The sequence below is a fragment of the Chanodichthys erythropterus genome, chromosome 12 (genome assembly GCF_024489055.1).
Source record: "Chanodichthys erythropterus isolate Z2021 chromosome 12, ASM2448905v1, whole genome shotgun sequence".
NCBI lineage: Eukaryota > Metazoa > Chordata > Actinopteri > Cypriniformes > Xenocyprididae > Chanodichthys > Chanodichthys erythropterus.
The window spans coordinates 30,208,612-30,230,049 of record NC_090232.1 but is presented as its reverse complement, the minus strand read 5'-3'; the positions used below and the strand labels follow the sequence as shown (position 1 = coordinate 30,230,049).

At 35.9% G+C, this 21,438-nt stretch overlaps 1 protein-coding gene across 13 annotated transcripts in view; it reads right to left on the bottom strand.

Annotated features, from left to right (window-relative positions):
* The window catches only part of gab1 (GRB2-associated binding protein 1), an 85,624-nt gene that overhangs the window by 39,636 nt on the left and 24,550 nt on the right, over window positions 1-21,438 (bottom strand). The window contains exon 1 of one of the 13 annotated variants that reach the window (XM_067405247.1): window positions 15,363-16,067. The exons of 11 other annotated variants lie outside the window; for them this stretch is intronic. The gene's annotated coding sequence lies outside the window, so the exon portion shown is untranslated. Of the gene's footprint in view, window positions 1-6,894; window positions 7,067-15,362; window positions 16,068-21,438 lie in introns of those variants that run through there. One more of the 13 variants, XM_067405245.1, reaches the window with a different exon arrangement.

Sequence of the window (21,438 nt, the reverse complement as noted above, 5' to 3'; positions counted from 1 at the left end):
TTTGAAAAAAGTATCCAATCCCTTGCTTTTAATTACCGTAATGATTAGTTTAATAGTAATCTAGTATATTAAGAGTTCTAGTTTTATACGCATAACATTATCATTATTTATTATAATGTGTATTTATTTAAATTAGGAAAGTTATTTATATACTGTTTCTGTATTTCTTCCTTTTGTAATTCTTTTTAAATTGACTAGCTGTTCCTTTGTTTTATGAAGAATGTGTATGTGTGTATGTACTATTTCTATGTTTATGTATTATTTTTAACTTGGTACTTGACTCTTGAGAAACGCATAAGAATTCCAATGTACCTGTACTGAAACGTACCTGTGCAAATGGCAATAAACTCTAAACTTTAACAGGACAACATTACATGAGTGACCTCCAGCAGATACAATGACGTATAATGTGCAGTTAATGATGACAGTGGCATGCGGTCAGTGTGTCGGCTTGTGTTTGTTAACATTATGGTTACGATCTATACTCAAACCCAGACCTTTTTACAGACAGATGCGGGAGATAAGAGGAAGTGTAGGGTATCAGGTTGGTCACAAAAATAACTTAAGGTATGAGAGCATGTGCAAGTATGCATATGTCGCAGTTGAAATGCTCCAGCGTAAAGAGGGGTGTGTCGGGATGCCTTTCTGCCGAGAACACGCTGTCAGCTACATGTCAGGGCAAAGCCCAGGTTGGGTCACACCTGCCACTTGTTTGTTCACCATCCAACTCAATCCCTCTCTCACTTTCTTTTTTTCTAGTGACAGTATGAAACTACAAAACAGCCTGGATTCCTAACTCTGTAATGATGCTGTATATTCTCATTCTATATTGGCGCTGCTTCATATGAGTATTAGAAAGGAACCTTCACAGTTAGTGTTCCTATCCTATTTCCCCATTTGTAAAAATAACAACCTGACAAGCTTTACTAATACTAGTACTCAGCTCTCACGAGGCCTGCAATATTTGATACACTTTTTTTAAATAAAAAACAATGAAGTTATTTTATGCTGACATCGTTTGGGCCAGGAATTCAGATTTGTACATGACATAAAAATGTTTTTATTACATAATAACTTGTAGAGAGACCAGTGAAAATATTGGCAGGGGAATACTTTCACAAAACAACCAAAAGACAAGATATATTTTGTTCCATCTTTAATGTGTCTAAATAATACATGTATAATTTTTTCCTGAATACAAACATATAAACATAATAAGACAACTGCATTTTTATTAAATATATTGAACATAAAATGTTACATTTTCTACACAGAAAAAAGTTACAATTAAAGTTTAGGTTTTATTAGCTGAAAATATAGTTAAATATACTGTAATTCAAAAGTTTACGGGTGTGTTTTAAAAGAAATCAATACTTTTATTGAAAGAGGATGTATTAAATTAATCAAAAGTAGCAATAAAGACTTTTACACTTACACAGACTTGTTCTTAATGTTAAGAGGTATGTTACCCATTTGACTTTTAAACATTTCCTTAGGGATGTTCAATTGAGTAAGTGTCAGATTTGCTTTGACTGCAATGTTGTGATATAAAACATCCACGCTGTTAGAAACTGTGGAAAACAACATGAGGAAAAAATCATTAACACCACGGGCTGAAACTAAACTGGTTTACACAGAAACATGTATATGACTGTAACATTTGCCTTCCAGAACGAGTCTTTCTTGCTCTGTGATCTCAAATGCATTGGAATAAGAACAGTGCAAACAAACTTTGTGCTTGAAAGTCCTTTGCTGGCCTCAGCATTAATGGTTTTCCTAATGTCTTTCTAAAACTAACCACATGACTCCAACTGCTAGCACTTAAAAGCATGACAGGAAAAAAAAAAAAAAACGAACAAACAAACAAAAAAAAAACACTTGAAAAGCAAAGTTTGTCAAGACAAACTTTCCAACGATGGCTTGACAAGGATGTTAGTCTGAAGGGATGTAGGCAGTTTTAAGATAGATGGATGCCTTCTTAGTCAGAAAAGTCTGGAGTCTGTGATAAGTTTGGTGAACACAACTTGAAATTTCTAAGGGGAAATAGCCAGACAGATAAACAAAAACGTAGCCTTTTACATTTTGGTTTCTTCGAATGCATATACTGTACATGCAAAAATACAATTTTGATGTACAACCAATTATAAACACAAATATCAAAGACTAAAACTATAAAAGGACCTTAGTACAGCACATGGACAGTACTTCTCTTAGACCCAAGGATTGAAAGCTCACACTTGTATGTTGTACATTGGTTCTGCTTCATTTCTCCGTTCAAAACTAAAAACACAAGAAAGGAGAACTGAGAGCAGCAGATTCTACTTCTCATTTCTCCCATTTTCCACACACTCTTTCAAATCAGCATTCACACAATATGGACCAACAACCGGGCACTTATCTAATGTCTGTTGCAGGAAACCATAAGATTGATTCCTATCCTGAATAACGAAATTCTTTAATCAGAGACACAATGATTAATATGTTTGTAACATATGGAACACAAAAAGCTATATAACCTTTTTTTTTTTTTTGTCACAGTAGAGTCTCAATTCACACACTGTTTGCAAAATGCTTTTATTATCAATGTGAAAACCCTGGAAGCTGTTTACCACCACCAAATATACACTCACTGGCTGCTTTATAAGGTACACTTTTCTAGTAATGGGTTGGACCCCTTTTTGCCATCAGAACTGCCTTAATTCTTGATGGAACAGATTCACCAAGCTGGAAACATTCCTCAGTGATTTTGCTCCATATTGACATTTGTCGGCTGCACATCCATGATGCGAATCTCTATTTCCCAAAGTTGCTCTACTGGATTGAGATCTGGTGACTGTGGAAGCCATTTGAGTATACTGAACTCATTATCATGATCAAGAAATCAGTCTGAGATGATTTGAGCTTTGTGACATGGCACATTATCCTGCTGAAGGTAGCCATCAGAAGATGTGTACACTGTGGTCATAAAGGGATGGAAATAGTCAGCAACAATATTCAGATAAGCTGTGGTGTTTAAATGATGCTTAATTGGTACTAAGGGCCTAAAGTGTGCCAAGAAAATATCCCCCACTACACCATCACCACCAGACTGAAACATTGATAGAAGGCAGGATGTTTTTCTGACCCTACCACCTGAATGTCACAGCAGAAAACTGAGACTCATCAGACCAGGCAACGTTTTTCCAATCTTCTATTGTCCAATTTTGGTGAGCCCGTGTGAATTGTAGCCTCAGCTTCCTGTTCTTAGCTGACAGGAGTGGCACCTGGTGTGATATTCTGCTGCTGTAGTCCATCAGCATCAAGGTTTGACGTGGTATGCATGTAGAAATGCTCTTCTGCAGACCTCTGTTGTAACCAGTGGATATTTAAGTTACTGTTGCCTTTCTATCAGCTCAAACCAGTCTGGCCATTCTCCTCTGACCTCTGGCATCAACAAGGCATTTTCACCCACAGATCTGCCGCTCACTGGATTTTTTCTCTTTTTCAGACTATTCTCTGTAAACCCTAGAGATGGTTGTGTGTAAAAATCCCAGCAGATCTGCAGCTTCTGAAATACTCTGACCAGCCAGTCTGGCACAAACAACCATGCCACCTTAAGAGTCACCTTTCTTCCCCATTCCGATGCTCAATTTGAACTTCAGCAGATCGACTTGACCATGACTACATGTCTAAATGCATTTAGTTGCTGTGGTTGGCGGATTAGATATTTGCGTTAACAAGCAGTTTAGCAGGAGTACCTAATAAAGTGGCTGGTGAGTGTACGTAACCAGTAATTCATTTCCATATTGTGTTCACCTCAAACTCAAGCAAACTGTGGTTCATATGAACCAAACTCCAGATTCTCATTAAGGCTGCACGATATGAAAAATAACATTGAACTTAAACACAATTATCGCTTAGACGTGATTCTTAGTGCGTGTTTTTTTATGCGCAGCTTGTCAATGAAGTATGACTCCAAATGCTAATGAATCTGAAAGCACTGCGAGTTTGAGTCGCTTATAATGTCTATTTGAAAAAGCAGTACGCGTCAAACATCTTTCCAAAGCATTTGTTAACATCTTGTCCAACAAAAGACAACATTGAATAACATTTTTTACTCCAAACTCATTTTATAATGACAGTTGAGCATCCTTCTGTGAGATGATGTGGCTTCTTACACAGAATAAGGCAGTCGTGTGTTTAAGTCATGTTTAATCTTCTGTTTATTCAGCTACAGCGATAATGATTCACTATCATTACCCTGTGTCAGCTTCACATGCATGCATCATGCTGCTCACATGTTCAGCTTCAGCCAATACGGAGTTGGCGTTCGGATGTAAACAAGGAAGCCTGCACGGAGTTCACTACATATGACAATGGTTCAAATTGTTGAATAAAGTCGTTATTGTTTTGTTTTTGTGCACAAAAACTATTCTCGTCGCTTCATAGCATTAAGGTTGAAACCACTGCAGTCACATCGACTATTTTAACCATGTTTTTAACTACCTTTCTGGATGTCAAAAGGTGCAATGTCATTGCTGCCTATGTGTGGCTCATATAGCCTCAGATTTCATCAAAAATGACAGAAATTTATTTTTTGCATGAACTAACCCTTTAAATTTAGAATAAATTCCTTAATGCTTTCACAAAAAGCTAGAATAGAATGTATTTCTGATGAGTTTGAGGTTGTATAACAGTTCTAGGGTCTCTCCAAAGCATTCTGAACATCAAACCAAACCCCATTCCACTTTACAAACATGCAAATCATTGTAAAGCCCCTAGGCTTTAGAGGAACAATGCAGTTCTTGAAAGAGTTTCACTCTGGAGCGTCAAGAGTTTTTGGCCACCCTGGCCTTGCTAACACAGCACAAGAAGAGAGGAAGACTAGAAGGAGGGGAAGCTACAAAGACCTGTTTTGTTCCAATAGCTCTGTAAAATCAGTCTTTGTTATCTGTGAGAAAAAAAATTCTGGGATACAGCTGTGGCTATTTTAACGTCCACACTTGTGTGTCACACAGATGCGGCAATAATGACAGGTACTGATGTGCAAGTGGCGTGCTGTGCCTTCCTATTGTCATGTAGGTAAATCATCATCACTGTCGTTGTTTATGGCATGGAGGAGGACCATCCTTACATTGCATCCTTGTGATGGCTTCAAAAGCCAGTGTTATGAAAGGCGCTGCTGGCCTTGCAGAGTGAATAGCTGAGCAGACTCTCTTTATAAAGACCTACACCGTATCGATGAAGCAGAAAGAACAGTTCTCAAGGTCTTTCTTGTTACATTCCAACTGATAAAATCACCTGCCTTATTCAATCTTCATTTCACCCTGTATGTTTTTAGTTTGAGGGTTGACTTTTTTAACAGCTAACCCTGAAACCACAACCAACACTGACTCATTCTATTTTCTTACCTAATGATCGAAGAGCAGCCTAGTCAGTCTTATCTTTACTTATTTTGAATGCCATGGAGTGGTTCCATGCTGGAAAAATTTGGCTGCACAGGCCCCTAAATCCTGCTGGTCTTGAAGGCCAGGAGGTAGGATACTGTCCACACAAAGCAAAGTTTTTAAAACAACTTCTAAACACCTGACAAGACAAAACTAAATTGCATGAAAACCAATCTGCAACCATTATAGTAAATGAAAGTGTTTACACTGAAAGTAGATGTGGTGATTCAATGCACATTCAATTGTGGGATATACCGTTAAAATGCAAGGAACACTACTATTCAAAAGTCAGTAAGAATTTTTTTGTTTTTTTAAGAAGTTTCTTATCAAACTTGCATTTATTTAATCAAAAATACAGTCAAAACAGTAAAAAAAAAAAAAAAAAAAAAACTGAAGAATTATAGTTCAAAATAACCATTTTCTATTACAATACATTTTTAAAAAAGTAATTAATTCCTGTGATGGCAAAGTTGAATTTACAGCAGCCATTACTCCAGTCTTAAGTGTTACATGATCCTTCAGAAATCATCTTGATACATTTTTTTTATTTATTTTTTTTTTACTTTCTATATCCACCTTATTTTCCAATGCGGAAGTAAGGCGTTTTCTGTGAATGTGCGAGACTTCCGATTTATTAGTTGCTATAGAGAAATAACAAGAAGAATATCAAAGTGCAGTAAACTGTAAAACTGTTTACACTAAAAACCAGTGTGTTTATAATCAAGACAATACATTAAAATAAGGTTGAAATAATAGGTTGAAATTTAATTTTCATTGTTTTACTTAAACATCTCATACGTTAATTGTATTTTAGAAGCCAAATTAAATTACTATTAAACTCCTGAGCAAAAACTTAGAATGATGCAGATGTTTTTGTGTGTGTATCCAGGTTATGTAGTAACAGTCAGTTACGTCATTGCCAGTGGAAGCATGGGACGGTTCTACGAACGGCTCCCCCAACCAAGCACCAGCTCAGAGGAAAAAATTAGCAAGGACTCTAACTTTTTTCAGATTGTAACGATTTTTTCAGAAGTGACATCGATTCCTTCTGTTTATAATCAAAAAACAACAACAAAAAAACAACAACCCACAAATACATTCTAACACAATCACAATATCAAGCCAGCAATTTAAAGTTCACTCCAACTCATTTATAACAATATAAAAAGTGTGTCATATTCTGATCCCTGACAACATCTTAGTACAAGCCAAAGCAGTGACTTGAATGTCTTAATAGAGGTCAGGCAAAGAGTAACTGCTTATGCTGAAGAAAACACCAACCAGGTTGTCCTCAATGCAGCATGGCAGCATTGCAATGCTTTTACACAAGCAATCTGACAAAAGCAAGACTACATGGTGCGAAATGATCCTTTACTCCACAGTATTTGTATGGACTAACACCGCAGCCCTAAACAACCCTTCCTGGGTCAACTCAGACCTTAAGACAATTAACAGGCAGTGAGCTTACCTTTCAAACACTGTTTCCAACGGCAGTCAGGGCAGAGCCGAGAGGGATGTGTCTGTTATGTGTAGCACGAGTGAGTCTTTATCAAAAATACCAGTCTTTTTACATGGAACTCTGGAGGGACCTCTCCCACCTCTAACATCCTGTGTATGGGTAATCAGGCCCTCCCAGAACGCCTTAAAACCACGACCACCAAATCAGAGAGGCCAGGGTGTACTAAAGGCAGAAGCAGAGAAAGGGTGTGCGCACAAATAAACACAAACACACATACTCATGCTGACAGAACACTTCGGAAAAAAAAGAAAAGAAAAGAAAGTAAGAAAAAAAAAAAAGAAAAGTAAGCAAAGCATATTCTTGAACTTTTTGGGAGCGTCCTAGGGTCAGAAAACTCAACATAAAAAAAAGATTGTAATATTAGTTCAGCCTAAAATATAAATTCTGTCATCATTTACTCATTCTCATGTGGATCTAAAACTGACTTTTTTCCTTGGAACTCCAAAAAGAAATATTTTTTTTTAAAGAATACCATTGCTACTCTTTACGATACAATGAAAATTAATGGGGACTGGGAGTGTCAAGCTCTAAATGATAAAACACTATAAAAGTATCATATAAACAGTCTTTATGACATCTTAATGAAATCTACCACATCTTCTGAAGCATTATGATTGGATTTGTATGACAAACAGACCACAATTTGTTACTCAAAGTTGTTATTCACTGAAAATCTTCCCCATCACTGCAGCTCTTACAGCAGAAATTAGAAATAACATGTGGCACTTAGTTTCAAGAAATGCAAAAACCAGTGAAGTTTGGCATGAAATAATGTCAACATGTCATTTTTATAATCAATAAGATTTTTGTAGACAATTTCAGAGTTATGGTGGAGGTTATCAGTATATATTACTGAAATATATGGTTTTACATGGTTTTAGAAAACTTGGAATAGTGCATTAGTCATATGGGAAAAACTTTCACTTTCATTACATGGAAAAGTGCCAGTATTCTCTTCAAATATTCATCTTGTGTGTTCCATGGAAATGTTATACAGGTTTAGAATGATATAAAGGTGAGTCAACGATGACAGAAATTCATTTTGGGATGAAGCATTCCTTGGGTGAAGGTAATCTTTTATACAAAAAAGGCACGTGTTATCAAAAATGAAATGCCTAGACTTGACAAACCACAACAATTTAAAATATTCACATCCACTGAATTGAAGGAGGGTGCTTTATTCCAGTAATATATTTCAAAGCATAGCGTTCTGAAGCACTCAAGCTCTGCCCCCTGAGCAGCTCACCAGCCCATTACAATCTAATGTTTTCCAGGCCTGTATAATCTAATCGAATGCGAGAGTGACCCACCAAAATGAAGCTATATCACACAGTGATTCTCTTAGCTGCACAAAAAGAGGAGACCATTTAGAAGAACAGCTTTAGAGAGATTTATAAAGCACCTGCCATAATATGAGGTCACCTGCTAAATAACTTTTCATGGGTGAAGCAATACGGGTTAGACAGTCTCATCTTTTAGAAACCTCCACATTCAGCCTACAATTTTTGGATATATTCAAAAATAAATAAATAAAATAATCAGTGGTCAACTAAATGAAAAACAGGCAGAAAGTGCATCTCTTTTCTGCAAATTTCTATAATTATCTTAAGCGTGCAGGAATATATTCATTGCAGCTGGCTTGGCCATATATTTTTAAAAGCAATCACTAGGACGGAAGATGTTAAAGACAGTAAAGGCTCAGGCAATATAGCTGCACTCTCCTGTGACTAATAAGAAAGGTGTGCCTCCATAATGCTTCAGTCTTGTGCGAAATCCCAAACTCTAATTTTCCATGTACGCCTTGTTGACCTGATACCATTTTACTTTAACATTATCACCTTAGTCATCGTTTTCTCCACCTGCAACATTTAAACTTCACATGAACTACACTGACACCAGCGCTGGAACTGCCAAAACTAACCTCAACAGTAAAAACAACCAGGACACAGTGAAGTTAGCTGGTGACATGGAAGATCCTCAGGTCAGGTCACAAATAAGTAGCTAAAGGAATGTGAAGTGAATGCTATTATGTGAATAATGATGACTCCGAATTAATCCAACCTGACTTTTTCGCACCTACTTATTTTGAGGAAAGATTGTCATACATTCAAGAGAAAGCAGGGTTTTCTATCAACACCTGACAAAGTTTGCCACCATGTGCTTACTTTTTTTTTTTTTTTTTTTTTTTTTTGCAGAACATCAGAGACAATATGCTTTGCCCGGACGAAAAAAGAAGTGAGCTATAACCTAACATGAGGTTTGGACTGCTTTATTGTGGAATGCTTTATTCTGGAAACCACTTTCAGTATTTGCGGTCTGGAAGACATGAAAGTATAAAGTCCAGCAGAAGAGGTTGGAATAAAACACTCTCAGTTCTTGGATAAATTCTTCAGTCTCCCTTGTCTTCATGCTCTATGACCTGGACTCCAAAAGCAGCAAGCTCAAAGTATTGTGGGAGATCTGGGAGGAAATCTGAAATCCCCCTCTGTGTCAGGACATTATGTGAGAGAAAGAGAAACAGAGAAAGTAAAAAAGATTGTCAGTATGTAAGAAGGGATAGGTCTGTTGTCCCAACCTTGATTCAAATAACCTTGGGAATGATTCAGGCAGCTGTGCGGTCCTGCCCTCAAAGAACACCCATTTGCAATCATTTTATTTTTTATATGAAGCCAAGCCCTTAGAAAGGTCATCCAGAGAGCTAGCATGCTAGTCCTTAACCCACACTTTACACTTTAGAATGAAGCCTATCACAACAACCTTAAAACTATAATAATCGATCCAGTCCAGAAGATACAAAAGGTAAAACTTAAATTTGAAATTGTACAATAACTGCAGCTATTGAATACACACTTGAACATAACACCAGCTGGGTATCAATACAGATTTCCTGGTTCAATTCAGATCAAATCAAGGATGGAACTTGATTTGGACTTGATGGGACTTGAATCATTGATCATTGCGATCTTGTGAGTGACAGGTTGTCCTGTCCTCACCCCGGTAAACACTAGGCGGGGAGGAAATCTATTATCTACCGATTCGAAACGAATCACAAATTTCAAAATCGGTTTTCTAAATGTCTGTTAATAACGTAATTTTGTCGGAACAAAGGTGGCGGCAGTCAAATGCGAGAGCAGTTTAGAGAGCGCACAGGACAGTTTAGAGAGCGCACAGGCTTGCAATGGTGGAAGTTTTATGATATCAATATTTATATCTTAAAGGGCACCTATTATGCCCCTTTTTACAATATGTAATATTGGTCTTTGGATGTCCCCAGAATGTATTTGTTAAGTTTCAGCACAAAATACCCCACAGTTAATTTATTATAACCATTTGAAAATGTCATTTTTGGGGCCTGTTTTAAAAAGAGCTGTTTTGGTGTGTACCACCTTAAATATAAATGAGCTGCATATCCCCGCCCTGCCTTTGGATGAGGGCGTAACTTGCATACCTATGGCAATAAACAGTCGGTAGAAGCAGAATGGCTGAGAGTGAGAGACCCGCTGTTTTGAATGGCTTTCAGCTGTACATGTTTGAACCGGAATCAAACCCAGATGATGAAGAGACTCCGGCAGAAGGAACACAATTGAGTATGGAGCAGGACGTCTCTGAATGGTTATTTGATACATTTATGTACTTATAGAGTTTTAATTGCATCCCCTTTGCAATTATGGATGTGCAACACACACACACACACACACACACACACACACACACACACACACACACACACACACACACACACACACACACACACACTGTGATAACGTTCGCGCGATTTCTTGAAACTACAAACACAAATACTGTGATAACGTTTGCCAAGTACGTTAGATACACACTATACAAACAAGGTTTAAATTATATACACAGACATTCTACGACGACGACAACAACTTTAGACGCATTTGTTATTGAATTGGCTGACATCGACTGAAATGACTATTTGCTCAAAAAACATTAAATACACTTACTTCTTCTGGAGGTGACGTTGGATCGCGAACAGTAGGCAACGATCCACACTTGAGGATTAACTTTGAAGCAAGACCTGCTTTGAATTGACCCTCGTTCTCAATACAGTCAGTCAAAAAATTATTTGCGCAAACATAAACGTATTTTGGAATTTTGAGTGGCGCCTTTCCTTCGTAAATAAAATCCATCCACTGCGTTTTCAGTGGCTCTGATGTCGGAAGTAAGTGAAAACTACTATGTTCATTATTACATCCCACAACAGAACACTTATGTTTCTTAGGAGACATTACCGGCTGTCGTTGAAACAATGGAGGATGGTTGACAGATCACCGATGGCGGGGTCTATGCCAAAACCAGATTGTCAATCAAACCACATGGGTGGGCCTTAGCGCAATTCTACGTCACAGTGAGAGCAATCTTAGAACAGGGCGTTCTGAGACAGTGCTTATGAATTATTGAGATTGTAAAAAAACCACTGGGTGGATTTTTCTCATTCTAGGGTGGTTTTGCTCACACACTGCCAACACACATTTATGGTCAAACACCATGTAAAAGTGAATTTTGCATAATAGGTGCCCTTTAACCAATAGAAAAAAGCCTTAAATAATGTACAGTTACTGGCACACATCAAGCTTTTCTTGATGGCTCTTATGTGTACAGATACTTTTTACACACAAGAAGCGCGTTCAACATGGAATCACAAATTTCAAAATCGTTATGTTCAAGCGGTTGCTGTGGCATCGAACAATGCCTGCTTGTAAAAGCAAATTAACATATCCTGTATGTGAGGCTAAATGACTAAATACCTAGAATGCAACAGTGCGCATTATAGTTTGTCTAGCTCCAAACAATCAGTTACTGATCTAAACCAGCTGATAAACTCTTCTTTTGGTTCGATGTCTCTCAATTTGACACTCACATAAACAGATCACATTTTAAGGATGCAAAACAAAGTCACTTGAAGGCAAGCCTGCAAAGTTAGCACCTACAAAAAAAGCATAACACTTGCGAACACTGTGGTAAAAAGGGAATGAGACCAGAGGCTATTTTTTGAATGGATGTCAATGGAGGAGAGGCTTCACTATGCTGAATAAAGTGCTTTTGTGGGAAAACGGCTTATAATTTAATGGATCAGATTTGCTCCTAAACATTCATTTTGGATTGATCTATTTTTAGAGTTTACACCAAAAAAATGCTGTTTTATAAGAGTATATTATTATAAATTCACAGACAATTGCGCAACAGGTATGATTCAGTTTACAGCTATTCTCATTCATTTCTATGGTATCCACAAACAGTGACTGACTGTCGCACAACTCTGAATGAAATTCAACGACATCAAAGCTGTAATGTGACTGGTTATCAAGGCACATGTAATCCAAAATTGCCGTTATGCTTTCTCCAATGGTAGAGCCACGGACCCTTGTATGTTTCAATAATAAGACCATCTCTGATGTAGAAGAAGAGTACGTGCTGCTCACGCTGTGAAAGACAAATATGACAGGCTGAGCGGAGTCTCAGTGTCCACAGGGCTAGAGTAAAATAATAATGTGGTTACAAGGTGTGCATAATTTAAATTACTTTATTAACTGTAACAGACATGGCAAAACTGCACCATGTGAACAAATATAAACAATATAAATAGTATCCTAATATCCTACAAAATATGAATGAAATAGTTTAATATAAGATATTATAAATTGATTGATGAAGAACAATAACGTGAGATTGAATAATAATAAATTAATAACAAAACTTTAATTAAAGTTTAATCACACCTATGAGTTGTATTTAATATCAATTGGGGGCACATGTTTTATTATATATAAGGAGGGGGGGCTTCAAGGACAAAAGGTTGTGAACCACTGTTTCAGATCACCCATTTCTGTATCGAATCGAAAATGAGAATCATTTATTAAACAAATCGTGACCCCAAGAATCAATTTGAATCAAATCGTGAGATTTCAGAAGATTCCCACCCCTAGTAAACATGTCATCAGAGAACAGATGCCGTTTCAAGAGGGTTATTTTGATTAAAGATTACGAGGGAACAATACTTTTTTTTTTTAAAACAAATTATTGATGTACACGGATAAATCATTTATGATAAATACTGCATTATTTCATAAAAAAAAATAAGAAATGTCAATTTTGATTTCATGGTGACTTTAATTTAAAGGTGCCCTAGAACGTCTTTTTAAAAGATGTAATAAGGTGTCCCCTGAATGTGTCTGAAGTTTCAGCTCAAAATACCCCATCGATTTTTTTTTTAATTCATTTTGAAATGCCTATTTTGGGGCATCATTAACTATGCACGATATATAGGTTGTGGCCACTTTAATTCTCGTGCTCCCCGCCCCCGGAGCTCACGCTTGCCTTGAACAGCATAAACACAGTTCACACAGCTAATATAACCCTCAAAATGGATCTTTACAAAGTGTTCGTCATGTCTAATCGTGCAAGTACAGTGTTTATTTGGATGTTTACATTTGATTCCGAATGAGTTTGAGGCTAATGCTGTGTGGCTAAAGCTAACATTACACACTGTTGGAGAGATTTATAAAGAATGAAGTTGTGTTTATGAATTATACAGACTGCAAGTGTTTAATAATGAAAATAGCGACGGCTCTTGTCTCCGTGAATACAGTAAGAAACGATGGTAGCAACATGCTAATGAAACATTTAGAAAGACAATTTACAAATACCACTAAAAATATCATGTTATCATGGATCATGTCAGTTATTATTGCTCCATCTGCCATTTTTCACTTTTGTTCTTGCTTGCTTATCTAGTCTGATGATTCAGCTGTGCAGAATATGTGACGTCCTGCCCTTGTGTAATGCCTCGATCATGAGCTGGCATATGCAAATATTGGGGGCGTAACAGTCGGTGTTATGTTGAGATTCACCTGTTCTTCGGAGGTCTTTTAAACAAATGAGATTTACACAAGGAGGAGGAAACAATGGTGTTTGAGACTCACTGTATGTCTTTTCCATGTACTGAACTCTTGTTATTCAACTATGCCAAAGTAAATTCAATATTTAATTCTAGGGCACCTTGAAAAGTGACTTACATTTTAGAGATAATATTGATTGGGGGGGTTCTGTTTTTTAATGAATGCTGACAAAAACTTACACAGAACATAAGATGCCAAAGATTTAATTAATGAGTAGTCAATAATACAAAATACTAGGGCTGGGTATGGACACAAATTTCAAATTTCGATACGATAAATATTTTATTCCCCTCATTTGACATCAAATTGCGGTGTTAACACTGTACAGAATTACAGTGTGATGGTAGAACGGTAGTCAAACTGACCGTAACAGCCTACAGATTGTACAACAGACCATTTAAATTGAGCCACAAAACTTTTTCTCTGTTTGGGTGACTGCACCGGTCTTTGATCTGAACAGTTAGAAATTGTAGAACTGATATGTTGTTTGTGCACATGACACGCTGGCACAACATTTATGGTCATACGGATAAGACTAAGACATTCAAAACTGTAAAGGATTATTTTTGTGCACATTCAAAATAACAAGAAATCGTTTGATTTCGGAAAATAAAGAAAACAAACAGAATGCGTCTTCTGGCATCTCTGTCTCTGTGAACTTCTTACTAAGCGAATACTTGCACAGACATGAAAAATATAAAACGTTTAAGTATCTACTTTTTGTTTATTTTTTATGTTAAATTCATTATATATGTCACTTTGGAATATAAGTCACAGCACATTTTAGATGAAAACAAAAATACGAAAGTGTTTCAATAGGTTGGAGCTGAACTCTGCAGGACTGAGTTTGCCCATCCCTACTTTAGAGGGCACATGACGTCACAGAAAGAGGGAAGTCACTGCGGTTACACCCACTGAGTGGCAAAAGACTGGGTGGCAGAGTTAGTATTTGACAAAAAAAAAAATAAAAATAAAAATAAAAAACATGTTGGAATGGGCCTTTATGGAAGTCACTATATTTGATATTTACTTCTGTCACTATCACTGTGGTTACACACTGCGAGAATTTAAAAGGGGATTCACGTTGGCTGCTTGTTTATTCAGGCAGTGTACTGAAAGCTGTTCTACGAAGGGAACGATTTAATAGTCAATACCATTGACAATCACAAACACTGACTGTAAATGCAGCCTATGAGGAACAACAGCCTTTAGCAGCAGAAGATAATGTAATGTAGGGAATATGCTATGCAGCAGGACCAGCTGAATAAATAACCTGTACTAGGTTAGAAAATAACAGCAGTTGCAAGTCAAAATAAAAATAAAACCCTAATGTACAAAACACAGACTACAGTTGACACAAGCACTCATGATTTTTAGAGAACAGAAGTTTTGTTTTTTTCTTTACCGGTACATATGCTTGCTGAAAATGACACACATCAAAAACTATGGCGAAACATGACTCAGTAATAAACTACGCAATAACAATTCTCTCACCTTGAGCCTTCAATTGTGGTGTATTCTCTGGAAAAATCCGATGTTGTGAAACTTGATCCAGTAAAAGAAGTGTGCAAGATAAAAAACACGGAGGGAGCTAGCGAGTCTCGCAACTCTCACTCCACACAAAAGTGCACATGGTCCTACTTCCAGCTGTGTCCATCATCAACATCACCTTCAATGCAAGCTAGTTCAGTTTAACTAGGAGACCCGCCATCCATAGTGCTTAAAAACCATCCCGGCTGTGGCCGTCCTTGAATATTGCACTAAATAGCTGAGTCTAGCCTCTGTCTCTTATTCCAAACTGCTCCCCTTCCAAATGACCGCCAATGTGGCAGATAGGCAGGACATGAACGGCAGCATGTTTTCAAGTCGAGGTCATTCCATATCAATCATTTGGGCAGAGAGAGAAAGGGAGGGGGAGAGAGATCGATAGCCCTTAACAGCAATCCCAGGGGAATGGCCTGGTTTCATTTCCTCTCTACAGTTGGTTTAGTTTCTTTATCTCTCTTTCAACAGAAGAAATGTGAGCTGAGAGCCAGTACAGATGCAGCGGCTGGACTTCTAAAAGCTACACTTAGATGGGATTCAAACATTAACCAAGGAGCGAAACAGAGTGTGAAACAGGGCAAAAACGTAAGCAGAAGGAAAGAGGGACTTAATCATTTACAGTTTACCATCATGCTTGGCTGTGGGACAACAGATGAGCAACCGGTCTCAACTGGGCAAAAACACACAGATACAAAGTGGAAGTTTCCACTTCGCTGGCAATTTTCATCTTCCTGGTCATCTGTTCCCAACATACACTTTGAGAAAAAGACATCCTGTTTTTCCTCCATTGTCACTCGTTCGCTACATGGTTGGTCACGACTAAGTTTAGACTGGTTTTATTGGTGGGGGAAGGAGGGCTTCCTTAAAGTCTCCAAATGCATTAGGGTATCCTTAGCTTGTTACACATAAGTTGCAAAAACAATAATGGTTAACATGCAGTTGCAAATGGAACACGCTGCTGTTTAAATCACAATCTATTAATTGTGCAATAACAGGTTTATGTCAGAACTAGCAACAAGACATTTCTCTGTGACCTGATTTATGACATCACATTGTGCATTATTATATACATTATATTATATACAATACATAGCTCAACAGATGGATTTTTTGAAGGGGCGGGCAAGTGAAAGAGAATTTCACGATCGGACAAGTAGCCTGATGGATAGATTGATAAATAAATAAATAAAAATAACTAGGGAAGCGCAGAAACTTTGGTCACCAAAACCTGTTGATATTGATTGATAATATATAATTTGTTGACTGTTGACTGTCTGTGTTTGAGAGAGACTCTTGTGGAGAAATCAAAACAAATGAGGGCAACAATACACAACAAAACTCACAGAAACATACCGCGGTAAAAATTATATTTATATATAGTTAAGCAACATCACACAACCACACTTTCCCAAATATCAGCACTGCAAGTGGGTCATTGACGCGACAGGTCATTTTTTTTTTGTCCAAAAGGCTTTAATAATAATAAAAAACAAAGATATGACATCCAAAGTATGTCAGATAGTACAACTAGATCTCTTTTATTGAATCCAAAAGGTTTTAATTATATTTTGCTACATATAAAGGTATTTTAAAGATTTTGAAGTGTCATGAAGTTCATTCGGTTTAACCGTCCAAAGGTCAATACAGTTATTTCATTTGTGATCAAAATATCTTAAAATGTATATATATATATATATATATATATATATATATATATATATATATATATATATATATATATATATATATATATATATATATATATATATATATATATATATATATATATATATATATATATATATATATATATATATATATATATATATATATATATATAATATATATATATATATATATATATATATATATATATATATATATATATATATATATATATATATATATATATATATATATATATATATATATATATATATATATATATATATATATATATATATATATATATATATATATATATATATATATATATACATATACATATATATATATATATATATATATATATATATATATATATATATATATATATATATATTATATATATATATATATATATATATATATATATATTATATATATTATATATATATATATTATATATATTATATATATATATATATATATATATATATATATATATATATATATTATATATATTATATATATTATATATATTATATATATATATATATATATATATATATATATATATATATATATATATATATATATATATATATATATATATATATATATATATATATATATATATATATATAAAACCAAATGTGTCATTCAGTAAAACCAAATTACTTTTTTGGTGACAAATTTTGTCCATCTTGGACAAAAAGAAAAAAAAAAAAAAAAAAAAAAAAGACAATTTAAATACAATTTATATAATAAAACGTAATAAAAAATTAATTATATCTCCATTATGTTTTTTAATATATTAGTATCAGCTACTAAACTTAGTATTGCATGAAACGGCAAAGAATTTAATCCAAAAACTAGAAATTTCTATTTGTTGTTTTTATTATTCTTATTATTAGCATTATTAGCATTATTGTATGTTTTTGTTTCAGTATCTGTTTCAAATAATAAATCATATCATATAATAATAATAAATGAGTATTTAATTTTCTTGTTTTAAATATTTAAAAATTAATTATAATTATATTATTATTTATGCTACTACAACTACTACTAGTGAATATTTCAGAATACTTTGCACAACATTCAAAGTTGAGTTGTTTACATTCAGTAGCCCTACTAAGAATTAAGTAGAAAAACACAATCACACCATTAACTATTTAGCTGGACACTTTTGTGTCCACATCTTAACTAGGCTAGTCAAAACAACGTAGTCACCAAACCTGATATTCTTACCTCTGTCATCAAATTGATCAAGACTTAAAGAAACAGTGAACAGCAAAACACAAGAGTTGATGCATGACTGGAAAAGAGCGACACAGTGTTTTTGATTTGCATCTTTCCCTGCAGAGCTGCAGTCCAGCATTAATGTGATTTGGCCATGGCCATATTGGCTAATGGTAGAAGAGGTTCCCTCTCTCCATTAACCGGGCTCTAATATGGCTGCTCTCAGGAAGCCCACGAGTTACATAAGAGACATTTCAAAAACAATTCCAACCTCTTCCGATCTCTTCCACTTCTGGTCACGAGACTGCAAAGCCAGTAAACACATCGATGAGCGCACTAATGCACACACGAAACCACAAACGCTCATAAATGGACTGCAGAACAAGAGAGAGTCCTTTTCGAGCAACACTGGAGGAAAAATTCAAAATAAATACTATGGCTCTTCCAAAACAGGATACCGGACTGGCAGCCCGGGAACACGTGGCATGCAGAACTCAAAAGAATCGGAAGCATAAAGCGGCATCATTCAAACAGCTTGTCTTGTATTTACCTGTTGAGGTTGTTTGTTGGTACTCCCAAACGTTTGGCAAGCTGATCTTGCCTTTGCGGTGTTGATGTTCTGAGTATATGGAAGTTCTGTCTCACTTTTGCTCCACAGCTAGTCTGCAACTCCCTACTCCAATAACCCCTGACCTACAGGAAGTAGACACAATAGACTGAAAATAACGAGAGGCCTCCTTCTCCCCCCTTTCTCCCTCTCTTCTTTTTCCTACACTCCACCTTCCCTTAGAGGACAACAACACTCTTTTCTACACAGTGAAGAAGAAAGGTTGCAGCCAGCCCAGTGATACCTGTTGAGATTCAGTGCTTTGTATCTCCACCAGGATTACAAAAAAACTCAAGACAACATACCTATTAGAAAGAATGTTAAGTTCATAAAAATCACTATTCCTCTTTTAAAGGGTTAGTTCACCCAAAAATGAAAATTCTGTCATTAATTACTCACCCTCATGCCATTCCAAACCCATAAGACCTTTATTCATCTTCAGAACACAAACAAAAATAACGAATTTATTCAATAATATCTTCTCTTCTGCGTCATTCTCATATGTTGTTGACGTTCAGCGCCTCCAGGTTCTACATCAGAATGCAGACTCATTATTGGCCGGCTCCTGCGTCAGCATACACATGCATTGTGCTGCTCACGTGTGCAGCTTTGGCCAATACTGAGCCGGCATTTGGACATAACATTTGGACAGTGAAGCCTTCACTGTGCTTACTGCGTCAACTGCGCAAGGATAATGACAGGGAAGAAAAGAGATTGGGTGGAATAAAGTCGTTATTTTTGTTTTGTTTTGCACACAAAAAGTATTCTTGTCGCTTCATAAAATTAAGGTTGAACCACTGCAGTGACAGTTGACTGTTTTAATGATGTCTTTAGTATTTTTTTGGAGCTTGAAAGTGGTGATTATATTGCTGTCTATGGACGAGTCGTATACCTTTCAGATTTCATCAAAAATATCTTCATTTGTGTTCTGAAGATGAACGAAGGTCTTACGGATGTGGAACGACATGAGGGTGAGAGAAATGACAGAATTTTCATTTTTGGGTGAACTAACCTTAAAGTTGTAATTGTGTGTAATATTTAATATGACATGAACAATTCTATTAGCGAAATAATACTTTAAGAACTAGCTGTTTGAGAAAAAAATATAATAAAATATGATAAATATAATAAATTAATAGTAAATAATATACTATGTCCAAAAGACTGGCTGCTGAAAATTACATGGATTTACAGGAAAATATATTAATATAAATCAAATCAAATTTTAAAAAAAATCAAAAGCAAAAAAAATTCATAGTATTTTTTTCTTCAAATCAAACATTTTTTTCTACCTTTAAGCAGAATTCATACAACTTGAGTGTGTGAGTGTGAGTGTGAGTGTGAGTGTATGTGTGTGTGTGTGTGTGTGTGTGTGTGTGTGTGTGTGTGTGTGTGTGTGTGTGTGTGTGTGTGTGTGTGTGTGTGTGTGTGTGTGTGTGTGTGTGTACACACTTGCAGTCTTTCTCACTTCTTTCCAGTAGCCTCTTGTGATAACATATAATGTCATCCCAGTCACCCGACATAATCCAATCTCAGCCCAATGCTAACCACAGGAAATCACATTTAGTGCACCGGCATTATTTGGGGCAAATCTAATTGTTCCTATATACCTAAAGAAGAGAGAGGTACAGGAAATGGAGCCATGGCATAGTGGAGATAAGGAAAAAAGAGGCCTCGTCCCAGAGCATCCTTCACACATTTCTTTGGCACTGATTAGATAAGTCCCAAAAAACACCAGCTCTGATGTTTGCCATTCAGATATTTATGACCACCATATAACTCTGCAGCAAAGGAAGACTACTTACATGGTAAATACAATGCATGACATGCTGCAAGTCACTTTAACTTTGAGCATTAGTGTCCCAAAGGACTGTGAGAGGTGTGTGTCATGAGACAGATGACTTGTGACCAGCTTTTTCTATTAAAATCTCATCCACATCTGTACAACAGAACTGGATCTGAATGACTTTTGAACATACTGAGATTCCCTTTACTGAAAGCTTTTCTGTGCTTTCTCACTCACATACACATGTGCATGTTATTTTTCCTATATATTCTGGGAGATATATGTTCATTTTATATAGTAACTTTTAAACAATACGTTAAATAATTGATCATTTAATTAAAGAAAAAAAATAAAAAAACAGCTAAAAACATTTAAACCAACCCAGCTGGGTCGAAAACCCAGCACTGGGTCAAAATAGGACAAAACAAAAGCCAAAATGCCCTAAATTAGGTTGTTTTATAAACAACCCTAATCATAATTAAAATGATCATTCATCAGACATAAAATAATTTAAATAAATGCTATCATTCTGAAATCATATAAATAGCTAGACATTAAAAAAAACTCTCCTGAACACTTTTTGTGGCTGTGCACACACATAAATTACAGTCTTGTTAAAGTCCAAGCAGGTGGTGAGGGGCGAGAGGTGTGTGTACGACACAAGATTTCAGCCCATTAGAGGCAGTGACCCCCTACAGGAGAACATCGAGTTCAGGAGCAAACTGGGA